Below are 12,010 nucleotides of genomic sequence, written 5' to 3'. Positions count from 1 at the left end.
GAAAGTCAGTTTAAATGCCTCCCAAATTGCCTACCAGATCCACAAGCAATCATTCTCATTTTCAGCAACATCCTTCCACACTCCTCTGCCAAGTCAATGAAAGTTAATGTCCTAACTGGTGCTACAGGACTCGGTGCACACACAGACAAACCACAATGCTGAGCAGCTCCACTGCCAGAGTAATTCAACAATACTCCACCACAAACTACATACTGCGACCACACTATGCTCACACAGAAGCATCTTTTCCTCCTTTTGTTACATTTTTGTTTGACCATGTGAATTCTCAACGAAATCCACCAAGTTCACACGTTTCTGCCATTTTCTTGAGTTTGGCACAAGTACGCCCTGGGCTTACAGGGCCAGACTCTGCTCCAATGCCAGCCATGGCCATACACCACGTTTGCATAGCATAGATTTATGCCAGAATTCATTAAGCTATGAAAAATTCAATGGCTGAAGCAAACAGTTTAGGCACACAGAACTCCTGTACTGCACCAGTTGCCCTTTTGCACCTCACAACGCGTTTCTTGGTGCAGTTTCCTTGGCCAACTTGGCAACCTTTCAACCCAGTGCACAGAACACCTGGACATTTGAATTTCCAGGGTCCTTGAGGGAAACTTTGACAGACCCAGGTGGGAGCAGTGGGAACACAGGAGAAGCAGCTCCTCAGGGCTTGTCCCGCTCCCAGCTTCTACTTGTTTTAAAGACCTGTAAGAAGACATCCACTGCCCACACCAGAAGTCCAGCTGCTCTGAATGCTCATTTCACACAGCACCACGTATAGAAAATAAAATATTTATCATTTTTATTTGCTTTCTCAACTCTTCCTGTCCACCACCACCCATTCTCCCAGTCCTGCCAGCCTGCACCCCGCGGCACTATAGGGGTGCTCCCACGGCTGCAAGAGTTACCCAAAGACCAAAGCTGCCCACGAAACCCGCCGAACACCCTCCAGCTCCATGGCCCCGGCTCGCCGGGGACACCCACGAGGTGCGGCGGGACTGCAGCACCACCGGAGCCCCGCACACCCCCGGCCACCCTCCCGCTTGTTCCCCCTTTAATTTATGCAGAGCCACTACGAAGCCCCTCACGAAGGAAGGTGCGGCCACCCCCCAGCCGGGACCCGCCGCTCCCGGCTGCCGTCCCCGGGAGCCGCCGTCCCTCAGCCCACCACCCCCCCCCCCCCGGGCTGGGATATCCCGTCCCTCCGCGCCAACGCCTTTGTGTGCGGAGCAAACACAGAACCTACCTCGGCGGGGCGGCTCTGCCCGCCCGGCAGAGCGGGGGACGAGGGCAGGGGGAGCCGAGGAGGGACGGACAGGAGCGGCCGCTGCCCGCTCGTTCACCCGCCCGGTGCCGCCGGAGTGTCCGCTCGGCCCCGCCACACGCGCGGAGCCGGCCCGGCCGCGCCTGAGGGGAGCGGCGGGGCGGGCCGGGGGCGGGCCCGGCGCTGAGTCACCGCCGCGGCCGCCCCGCCGCCTCCTTTGTTGTCAGGCGTGGAGAAATCCGGGGTGGCCGGGATGGCTGGGGGGAAATCCCGAGGGAAACGGGGAAAAAAACTGGGCCTGTGTGGCGGCCTGGGCCGGGTTCCAGGAGCTGAGCGCCTCCTTGCCCCGGGACGGATAAAGCGAGTGCGGCAGCCACGGGTAGTTCTCAAACTCCTGCCGGGGCCGTGGGTGCGCTGAGCCGCCCCGCTCACCTGCGGGAGGCACCTCTCCCTCCATGGAAAAGAATTTCCCAGCTGTGCCTGCCTGTAACTTTACCTGGGGTTCCTTCCCGTATCCCGGAGCCCTGTCCCTGTGGATGTTCTCGCCGTTCATTCTGTAGGAATTAAGGTCCCCATCCAATTTAGATGCCAAGAGGTTACGGCTGGCCGGCCTACCACGTGTTCGGTGTGCCCAAAATCTCGTGTGCCCAAAATCTCATGTGCCATGGGGACATGAGAGAACCTGAGACGCGGTTTAGCGTGCACAGATTTGGGAATTAACCCAAACATTTAGGGATGAAATGTGTGTTTACACGCTGGGGTACACACTGGTATTAAATAGATTTATTTTGTATGTTTAACACTGGGATTATTTTGCGTTTCTTCAGAACGGATGACTTGAATCACAGCACAGCGACTGGAGTCATCTCAGCGATGGAAAGCTTCAGCCTGATCTGAGGAGCTCAGTAATTTGGGCATTCAGCATCCCTTGGGCTGTGGAGACGGACCCTTCCCCTGCAAAACCCCCAGCCCCAGAGGTCCCGGCAGGAAGAGTGTTGGGTGCTCAGTAGATGGTGCTATTTTCACCGAATTTATCCTAAATAACGCTCTGCCCCAGGATGGGAAGGGCAGCGAGTGGGTTGGAGAAACACGCTTACTGTGAGGCAGGGCTGAAATCCTGAGGTATGTACATCCTGCTGGTATGTACTGAAAGATTGTTCAGGTCTTTGTGTGTAGCTGTTCTTCCACTAGGAATAAACGGCAGCCGGGTTGAAACCTAGGAAATATAGGAAATCCAGGGCACCAGTGGCCATTATCACATTCTGGTTCAATTCAAGCTTGCTGCCAAGCACCTGCATACACAATCAGAGCTGTCCTGTGAAGAAATGAAATGTTAAAAAGATACTAAATGCTCCTCCAAAAATGCCTTTTGACATGCCAGTCTGGACAACCATTTGTGTTGTCCATGTTCACAGTGTCAGCCCTGGCAATGGGCAGCCTCATTCCCCCGCACTTTCCTTTACAGGAGTGTTGTGAGATGCAGTTGTTCTGTATGTGGTGCTCATGGACACTGTAGGGAGAAATACCTCATAAAAATTGATTCTTTTTAAATAAATGTGGTAAAATGATGTGCATGGATGAATGAGGCAGTATAAATATTGATCAGTTCCCTGGTCTGTGAGCAACCCTCCATCTGAAGCATGGGGGGAAATAGTTTATGGCCAGAAAATTGCGAACAGCAAGGAAACAAAATAAACTACAAGGCCAGCAGAACGCTGGATCTCCCTATCTTTTGCATTCTTGACCTTAAAGACCTCTCCATATCATTTCTGTATGCAAGCATTAACAATTTGTATTCCAAAGACACTTTGTAGTAGCCCTGATCAAGTTTTTTATCTCTGTAACCTTAGACACTGCACAGACAGTTGTCCCTGCTCTGAAATCTGACATGTTACATTCAGTGTTTTCCAACCCTTCCTCGGCTCAGACAGCTATTTTGTTTTGATATATATGGTCTTCTCAGCAGATCCTGCACATCCACGCCTTTAAGTGGAATGTAACACTTTTCTCAAGCAAAATTACAAAAAAACTCTGGGTCTCTTGCCATGGCTTGTCAAAGGAGCACAGACATTTTTAATGGTGTTTTGCGGGTACATATTTAGCACATATACGGAATTATCTTGTGCTTTGTGAAATTACTGTAATGCTGTGCAGCCCCTAAGATACCACGGCTGAAAAATATTTCTGGACAGAAACAAGAAAGGGGAAGATTTGTGAGGGGCAGAAAGTTGAAAGGACTCAACAAGGACACACCTGAAGATCAGTGATAGCTGAGACTAACCTGTGATCCTGTTACCTCAATTCCTCACTCAGTGCCTCATAAAAGACAGTGGTCAAATGATAGCTCTGAGTCAAACATCTCAGGAGCAATTTAAGGGACAACTTGAGTCATCACATTGCCTGGTTTTGATGCAAGAGCTGCCTGGTGCCTCAGACCCGTGGCAGGAAAATGAGTTGGTCCAGCTCACCTGCAGCCCCTAAGAGAAGAACACATCAGTGGTCAGCATTTCTCCCATCTGTGAGCCACTCAGATTCCTTGAATTCCTATTCCTTCTTTAAGGCACGTCATAGGTGCCTTTTGACCACATGAAAATTACAGTCCATGGTTCACATGATGAAGAAATTTGGCCACAACTGCATTTTACTCATGACAAGCCTTTTGCCCCCAGCACTGTGAGTACTGAAACTCTAGAAAGAGCTCAAAACAACCTTGGGGATATTTCTAGATGAAAAGCAATATATAAATGTAAAACATTACCATTTTATTTTAAATGAAAAGCAGTGTACTGTAATAAAAAAATTAATAAACCGGCTGCACTTTAGACAGAATGATTCACTGGAAATACTTAATATGAAAAAATTCCATTCTTGTTAATATTATAGCCAAAAGTGCATAGACATTCTATCATATGATTATCATGGGACATTTGTAATATGTACTTTGGCATTTTTATATCTCATGAACCAAGTATTATGTATTTTAATTGCCTGTTGCTGTTTGTATTTTTTTTTTGTCAAGCTGCAGAATTAAAAGCAAAATCATCCTTTAAATTAAATCCCTCTTTGTAAGGCAGGGAAGTGCATTTTACGTGGTGCCTGCACCATACTTGGCCTTTGAGTGTTACCACATTACAACTTTAAATAATAGTAATAACAGTTCTACTGTAGCAAAGTGGAGTATTTTACAGGGACAGACACAAGTGGAGTCAGCTGCTGTGGGTTTCCCCTTGCTTAGTTTCAGCTGTCTGAAAGCAGATGTCTTGTCTAAGCAGGTCATGAAGGCTGGGAAGAGGTAGGTACCCTCAGAGGGAGATTTGTGCCTCCTGTCCTAAATGTCTGTGTTAGAACTGGACTAATTACTTTGAAAGTGCTTCTGCTGGTTGTCTCCCTCAGGATTTTTTTAGTTTTGTGCAATTCCTTCACCCAGAGTGGCAAAATGCCTCCCTGTTGCCTGCTCCCCTTTGCAAACAGGAGTTGAGTGCTCCCTGTACACCAGGATTTTTATTCCATATAATGTGGGGTAGCACTGACTTGAATCACAGGAGATTGTGGTTTTCTTTATTCCCCTGTAGCCACTTTAAATATAATTTTTTCTAGATTTTTAATTTAATAGAAGTAAATCAACAGGAATGCAGGATGCAATGAATGTTTTTCCATACCATAATTCCACAGAAACATCAGTTAAGTATTTGAAGAAACATCTGCTATGCACATAGATGAGCATATATATATAGGAGCTGAACAATATGACTTCAGAGTTTGCAGGGTTTTCCTTACACAAAGCCAGGGGCATAAAAGGGATTTCCTCCAAGTTTTCCTGTGTATTAATAATGAAGATCAGGATGCCACCTTTGCTTCCTCCCCTTTTGAGGATACAGTGTAAGGAAATGGTTCTGGATCGAATCACAAAGAGCAGTGGAAGAAAAACAGACTACACTCTACGCTGGCACTCAGAAGTTTAATTATCCAGCACACTGCATCTTTATGGAAGAAGTAGACAGATAAATCCCATATGTTAATAGTCGGCCCCCTGTGGATGACCTTTGGCTCAAATATTCCATACTGTGATTAATGTCACACAGTTGGTTCCAAAACATGCTCATTCCCCAGGCTGCAGGGGAAAAAAAAAAAGGGGAGGGGGGGATTTAATTTACCTTCCAAAATCAGAATTTCATTTGATCACTTTTTCAAGGCTGATTTTATCCCTGGCTGTAGTCTGGGCTCTAAAAAGCTGTTCTGTACTCCCTCTGCTAGAACTTAAGTCCCAGCTTCTCATATTGCCTGCACTACTGACTCTCTGGGTCACCTGAAATAAGTAATTTTGCCTCAGGTTCTGGTCTACTAGAACAGAAAAAATAACTCTGCCTCCCTTACTTGATGACATTTGAACTTGCAGATAGAAGACACTAAGTGAGGTTCATCTTCAGATAAAATTAGATATTGACTTCTAGAACCTCAAGGTCTCATAAGATTAGGTCAGAAAACTATAGATATACTTGGATTGTGGTTTTCTCTCCACTAATCTTGCCATTTTCATGTGCCTTTGCTTGCCTTTTCGTGTCGTTATAGTGATCTTACATCATTCCAGTACTACAAACTGTACCCCTGGCACTGGCACAGGTAAGCAGGCACCAAGATCTCTGAGCCTGCGTGTCAGTTTGATCCTGAAGGACACAGGATCTGTGGAAAGGATGCACATCCTATGAAAAATACAGATACTCAGTGCCTAGCATGCTATGGCACTTTTCTGGGAAAAAGATCCTTGAACATATATTTACAGGTGGGCTCAGGGTTGTAATGCAGAACATTTTAACAGACTCAACAGCACATCACTGGCATTCTCCATAGGGCCAAAGGTGCTACAGAGCTTGAGGTGCTGCAAGTAACGATACCAGAGTTCCTCTTCATTTGACTACTCCAGAGTTATGTCTGACACAGAAAGTCTCATTCAGCTAATTAAGTCATTGCTATAATTGCCACAGTCCTCAAGTTAGTTTAGACTGAGCCTGTATTTTTGCCTCCCTCTTAGATGAGATGAAGCAACAAAGCTTCATGATGAAGGCTTGGAAATTGATCCTGCTCCTGTGGATATCACAAGGAATTTTGCTTTTACTGGGCCTAAAAGATATGCCCAGCTGTCTTCCCAAGGATGACACAAGAAAGTCTGTGGAAATACAGCTGTAATAGGTGCAGACCCAGAAAAACATGAGACAAAGCCTCTGAGGAGGTCTGTCCTTGCCTCCTGCCAGGACACATCTGGACTGTTGTGCAGGCTGGGCAAATTTTTCCATTTCCAAGCTGGTTTATTTACCCAGGATGACAGGCTGTTAAGCAGACTGTACTTGGGGTGGCCCTACAGCAATTGGAACAATCTCATATCATTTCCCACTGCAAGAAGTAACCAACTGCTCTTTCCTCCTTGGAAGGAAAGATGGATAGATATTCTCTGTGCTTGCCATAAAGTACATGCAAATTGCAAGGGACAAGTAGCATTATTGCTGTCTTTTGTGCAGTAATGATTGCACTCTGGGTACTTTCAATGGGCCATGTACACACTTGCAGAGGATTATGCACATGGATCAAGACTCTACAGCATCTTCCATCACAGGATCTCAAAGTCCTGGTTAAACCTAACAACTTGTCCTGGTTTTGGCTGGGATAGAGTTAATCTTCCTCCTAGTAGCTGATACCGTATTATATCAATATCCATGGTGTTTGCAGCATGCCCATCACCAAAATACATAAGCATGTCTAATTTAGAAATGAAAAACTAGATTTTCAACTTCCAACCCTAGATGAAGTTAATAGGAGAATTATAGATCACCATGCCTAAAAATAAAATTAAAATAAAAACAAAAACACCTGCTGGCCTTTGATATCTAAAGCAAGAAGATGAATCTCTAGGTGTTGAGTTCCCTATATTTCTATGTGGGACTTCCTCTGCAGAAGTCCATGAACATGGGTTATGCTGTGCCAAGCAGAGTCTTGAGCAAGCTCAGCATCTCAGACCTTCTGTGCAGGCTCTGCAGAACTGGTGGCTCCGTGCTGAAAGAGTTTTGAATGTATGCAAATCCGCTTGCATGGGCAGGTTAGCCCAATTTATCATACCACAACAGTTGCTGAGCACCTAGAAATCCTTAATATAGCCAAGATGCTCTGGTTTTCCAGAATTTTCATAAATACCAAAAAAAAAAAAAAAATACAGCATGGCAGATAATTTAGAGAAGTGGTAGGGGTGACAGAGACTTGCAAGCCAACACACTGGGCCAGCAGCAGTTCTGAGAGCAGAAGTCAGAGCTCCAGGTTCTCACTATCCCAGAAACAGGCAGGTTGCACACTGGAGTGTGTGCCCATCCCAGAACTGGGTCTGTGATCACCACATGGCATCTCCAACTGGTTCAGGCCCATCTTAGGCAGTCACACCATAAAATTCTGCCTGGATTATCTCTAGTCCTGCACTTGGGACTTCTTGGGTCGTTCTTCCTGGGGAAGTTGTGCTAAAATAAGTTCAAAGTCTCTCTGATTCTTTCTCAGTGAGTCATTCATCATGGGAGTGCTTGTCTTGGTCCTCTAGACACATGGTGAGAACTGTGGGAAGAAGCTGAAGAGAGAGAGTAAATGGGATAGAATCCCAGGGGAAAGCAGAGCCATAGCCTGCATTTCCAGCCGTGGCTGAGAAGCTGGGTTGTATATTAGTGTATTGTGTAAATCAAGAAAGAAAAATATGGGGAATGCTGTATCAGAGCCTTCAGCAATGGGTAGTGAAGGCACAGCGTGAGCACAATAGGTCCATTTCAGCTTAATCAGTTTAGAACTTCAGCTGAGTCTCTTGTCACCAATTCTGCTACAAATAATAATGGAGCAATGACAGCAAAGCAAGCAATTAACTGAAATAGGTTTCAAACTATTTTTTTCCTGGTTTCCCACTTGAAATCATTACTCTGTCCCTAACTCTTAATTTTTATTGTCTGCCCCCTGTGGTTTAGTAACCAGCTGGTATTCCTTATGAAGAAATCAGCAGGTTGATTGGCACTGTAGCTACCCTGATGTCCTCTGAGGCTTTCTTATTGACTGACCATATCTTAGATAAGGTTGCCAGTAAATTATAGCTCTGCTTAAGAGCATCTGCCTAAGGGCTGTTCTCCCCTCATTATAAATCCTGATCTAATCCTGCACGTCTCCTCAATTATTGGAGAGTACAATTCAAGAAGTGGCTTCCCCAGTGAACATGAAATGAGATAAACTATTCCTACATAAGGTAAGCATGACTACTTAGGAGTGCAGCTAAGCATTTTCAGGCCACTCTCCTTCTGATATTCATGTGCTTTCCAAAAGAAAAACGTATCACCACTCCAGCTAATGTTGACTTATTTCACCACAGTCAGTTCTAAAAATCAGTTTGAAAGTTCTATCTGTCAGTAGAGCTACTTGTAAGTATTTCTATCTGCAAGAACAACATGTATGACAACTCAGGTGACAACCTTTGGAAAGGTATTGGGTAAGTCACTTTAGAGTCCTCAGCCTGCCACACAGAAACCCTTGGGAGATGCTTCATGGTCATGCCAAAATACAGGAAAGACATTTAATTTATGAGATCAATGGATGTGAGAGAGCAAATAGAAAAGGGACAAGCTTATCTTAGCATCTTTCTGTGTTAGGCAGATAAATTATATTCTGGTCTGCTGGATGAGTTTCAACACATCAGTGCTGATGGAGATGAGTTAGTCCATCTTATAAGTCCGTGAACAAAAGTACCTTATTTGTGGAGGCATCCTATTATACTGAATAAAGTGTGAGTAAAGGAACCTGTTAGTGCTCCTGTTAGATCAGTACCTGCTCCAAGTTCCAGTAACTGAGACAACTGCTGTCACTTTCCATGGTCTTACACACACACCACAGCACCCAAGTCCAGCTTTGCAGGTCCTCCCTGAGCTCTGGCCTGTCTTGAACCTCACCTTTTGTGAGAACCCTTTCTCTGGAAAAAGCCTTACATTGCATGTTGACTTTATGCAAATATAAAAACAATGTTCGATCACTATTAGATGGGTGACTTGTTTACAGCTTTGTATTTTCACCAGGATAAATGGGAAGAAACAGGATTTATATCATTCAGGGGAAAATGTGCATTTAGGAATTGAATTCATGGAATCTGTAAACCCACAACAAGGTTACATGGCAGTTTAACTCAACATTAATGACTTAATTTAATTATGCATTAACATCCTGGATTATGTTTATTCCACAGCATTTCCTTTCATCTAAGAGAAATCTATTGTTCACCCATCTCCAAATTCAGAGTAAATTTTGACATCTCTGGTGGGAAATCAACAATCTGTCTCATTGCTGCTGTCATCTTTGTGAGCTGTTTGCTAGATCATTAATTTGTGCCAAGATAGATTGGGATGGCAGTCTCATCCGAGGGCATGGTTGGAACTACACCCAGATCATCCTTCCTCAGCCTACACTGCCAGCCCAAGGAAACACTGCCTGTCCTGGGGCAGGATCCTCTTGGGAACCTTTCATGTGCCTCCTCCTGATTAATCATAGTACCAAGACATAAAAATCCATAAAGAGTGGCTGTAGTGTTCAGGTCAAAAATCTGACACAACCCATTAACAAAAGTAAATTCCCAAGGAGTACTAGAAGAAAGGGCAAACATACATGGTACTCCACTCACAGGCTCTAGATACTCACAGCCTCCTAAGTGACTGCAGATTTCTACTAATTTCTACAAATAGTTGAAGATTTCTAGATAGAAACCTCCATCAATCTTTTTTCCCTTGGACCTGTCCAGCCTACCTGTAAATTCATGTGAGATTCTGGCAGTATCTTTTGGCAAGGAATTTCAAAGCTCAATAATCTTCTCCTTCCGCACTGATGAGTAAGGTTTTACGTCACTATCGCTTAGTATAATTCTTCTTAAAAGAAACATTATCCTATGGTCAATGGAGGCAAACTTCTATAGGCTTCTCTGGTGGTAGACCTCAGCAGTATTTTTTAACCCAAGCCCCCTCAAAATCAGCAAGAGATTCTTAATTTTAGTTAGGTCCACAGTCCTGGAAAATATAGTCCTAATTACAATTTAGTCAAAGTGAGGTTTTACCTCTCCGTAAGTACCCAGTATCCCTTATTGAAGTTCTGGCTTTGTAATCCTGCCTTAGTTTCTAGCAGGATTCATCAAAACAATAATTTCACTTCAAAAAAAAAGGCTACAGAGTGTTTTTGAAGGAGAGATGAAAGGCTGAATGGCAAGTGGAGCTGCCTCATGACAAACAATTACCAAAACAAATAAGTCCAGTAAAAAGCTCTGCTCTCATTTTCATGGCTACAGGACTCATCTTGCTTAAAGTGTGCCCCCTTTTATCAGAGGAATTTAAGATGAATTATCTCCTTGTAATTCCCTCAAATTTATGCCATTTGTATTCTGGTTTTGATCAGCTGTTTCTTCTGTGTTATTAACTAAGGCAGACGCACCCTGTAAATACAGCATACTTCAGTACGCTCCCTTATTTATGTATTTACAGATAACTTCAATATTTCTCCAAACAAGTTGTGCCACTGTGACCCACAGAGTCAATACATATTGCATTTGCATTCTTTTATAATGCAAGGCAGTTGTAGAATTACATACAAATAGACCTCTGGGGGCTTGACCTCCCAGCTGTATTAAATAAATCCCCTTAGCACAAAGGAGGAAGAAAGGGAAACAAAAGGCTTCCTGCTGGCTTTTCCTGGAAGCATAGAAGTGAAATAATTCACTTCAGTGTCCTGGTGAAATAAAGGATGGTTAGAAAACATCAGAAATCAATCTTTAGAAAAATACAGCCCTAGAAATGAGAGAATGAACAACTTGGCTGTAGAGAAGAGTGGAGTTTTCTCAGTGTATTCTCACCATCATGGCCCTGCAGAGAGCATTTAGTCTTTTGTTAGACTAAATGTCCTTGAACTGTGGAAATCATAAGAGGAAAGTGCACCACTTGGATGGACATAGTTCCAGGGTGGGTTTTGGCAGGAGTTTATATAAACTCCTCTGAGAGGAGTTATACTGAGTTGCAAATTTGTCTTTATTGATACACATGCAATACTCAGGCTGACTCTGATCTGATAAAAACAGCTGTTCAGACATAATTTCTGGCTTTCTTGCAAAATATTTGAATGAAAATTTGAAAACAATTTTGTTGCAGTTTAAAATCAAACTCTTTTTTTCAGGGATTTTTTTCACGTATTAACCAAAATCCATGTGCCTTCCTAAAACTTTCAACAAATATTTCCATTTAGCCTAAAAACCTATTTCTGGGGGAAAAGAAATCTTCCTCGGGAAATGCCAATTCTCCTAGCAAAACTGATATTAGATTTTGGGTGATCCTGGGCAGATCCTGTAATGTGGGTGATTCTGTTTGTTCTTCCTTATGGGAGCTTCCTATGCATTAAAACCTGGATAAATGACATTGCCATTGCCTGTAACACCAAGTCCTCCCTTGTGTGTCTCTCATTGTCTGTATTCCCTGGACTTAATGGCAGTGGAGGGATATTTAATTAATCTCCTATGATGAGTGGTATTTTTCCATATGTTCATTCCCAGAAAGAGACAGAATGGAAAATCAATGTTTTTTTTCTAATTTATGTATGTGTTCACAGAATGCATTTTGGAGAGGGAAGCTCAGTGGTACTTACTCATGGCCTCTTGTTTTTGTCCACTGGTGTCATTGTCCTGATCTCACAGCATCCAGAGTGGAGACA

The 12,010-nt window shown here is 43.9% G+C and overlaps 1 protein-coding gene across 3 annotated transcripts in view; it reads right to left on the bottom strand.

Annotated features, from left to right (window-relative positions):
- Positions 1–1,393, bottom strand: part of FAM107B (family with sequence similarity 107 member B) — a 59,183-nt gene extending 57,790 nt beyond the window's left edge. Inside the window, exon 1 of one of the 3 annotated variants that reach the window (XM_062491674.1) lies at positions 1,253–1,393. The gene's annotated coding sequence lies outside the window, so the exon portion shown is untranslated. The remainder of the gene's footprint in view (positions 1–1,252) is intronic. The other 2 variants (XM_062491675.1, XM_062491672.1) reach the window with 2 other exon arrangements.
- Positions 1,394–12,010: the final 10,617 nt, after the last annotated feature.

The sequence above is a fragment of the Cinclus cinclus genome, chromosome 4 (assembly GCF_963662255.1).
Source record: "Cinclus cinclus chromosome 4, bCinCin1.1, whole genome shotgun sequence".
Taxonomy (NCBI): domain Eukaryota; kingdom Metazoa; phylum Chordata; class Aves; order Passeriformes; family Cinclidae; genus Cinclus; species Cinclus cinclus.
Note: the sequence above shows the minus strand (reverse complement) of the source record. Positions and strands in the feature narration are given on the sequence as shown.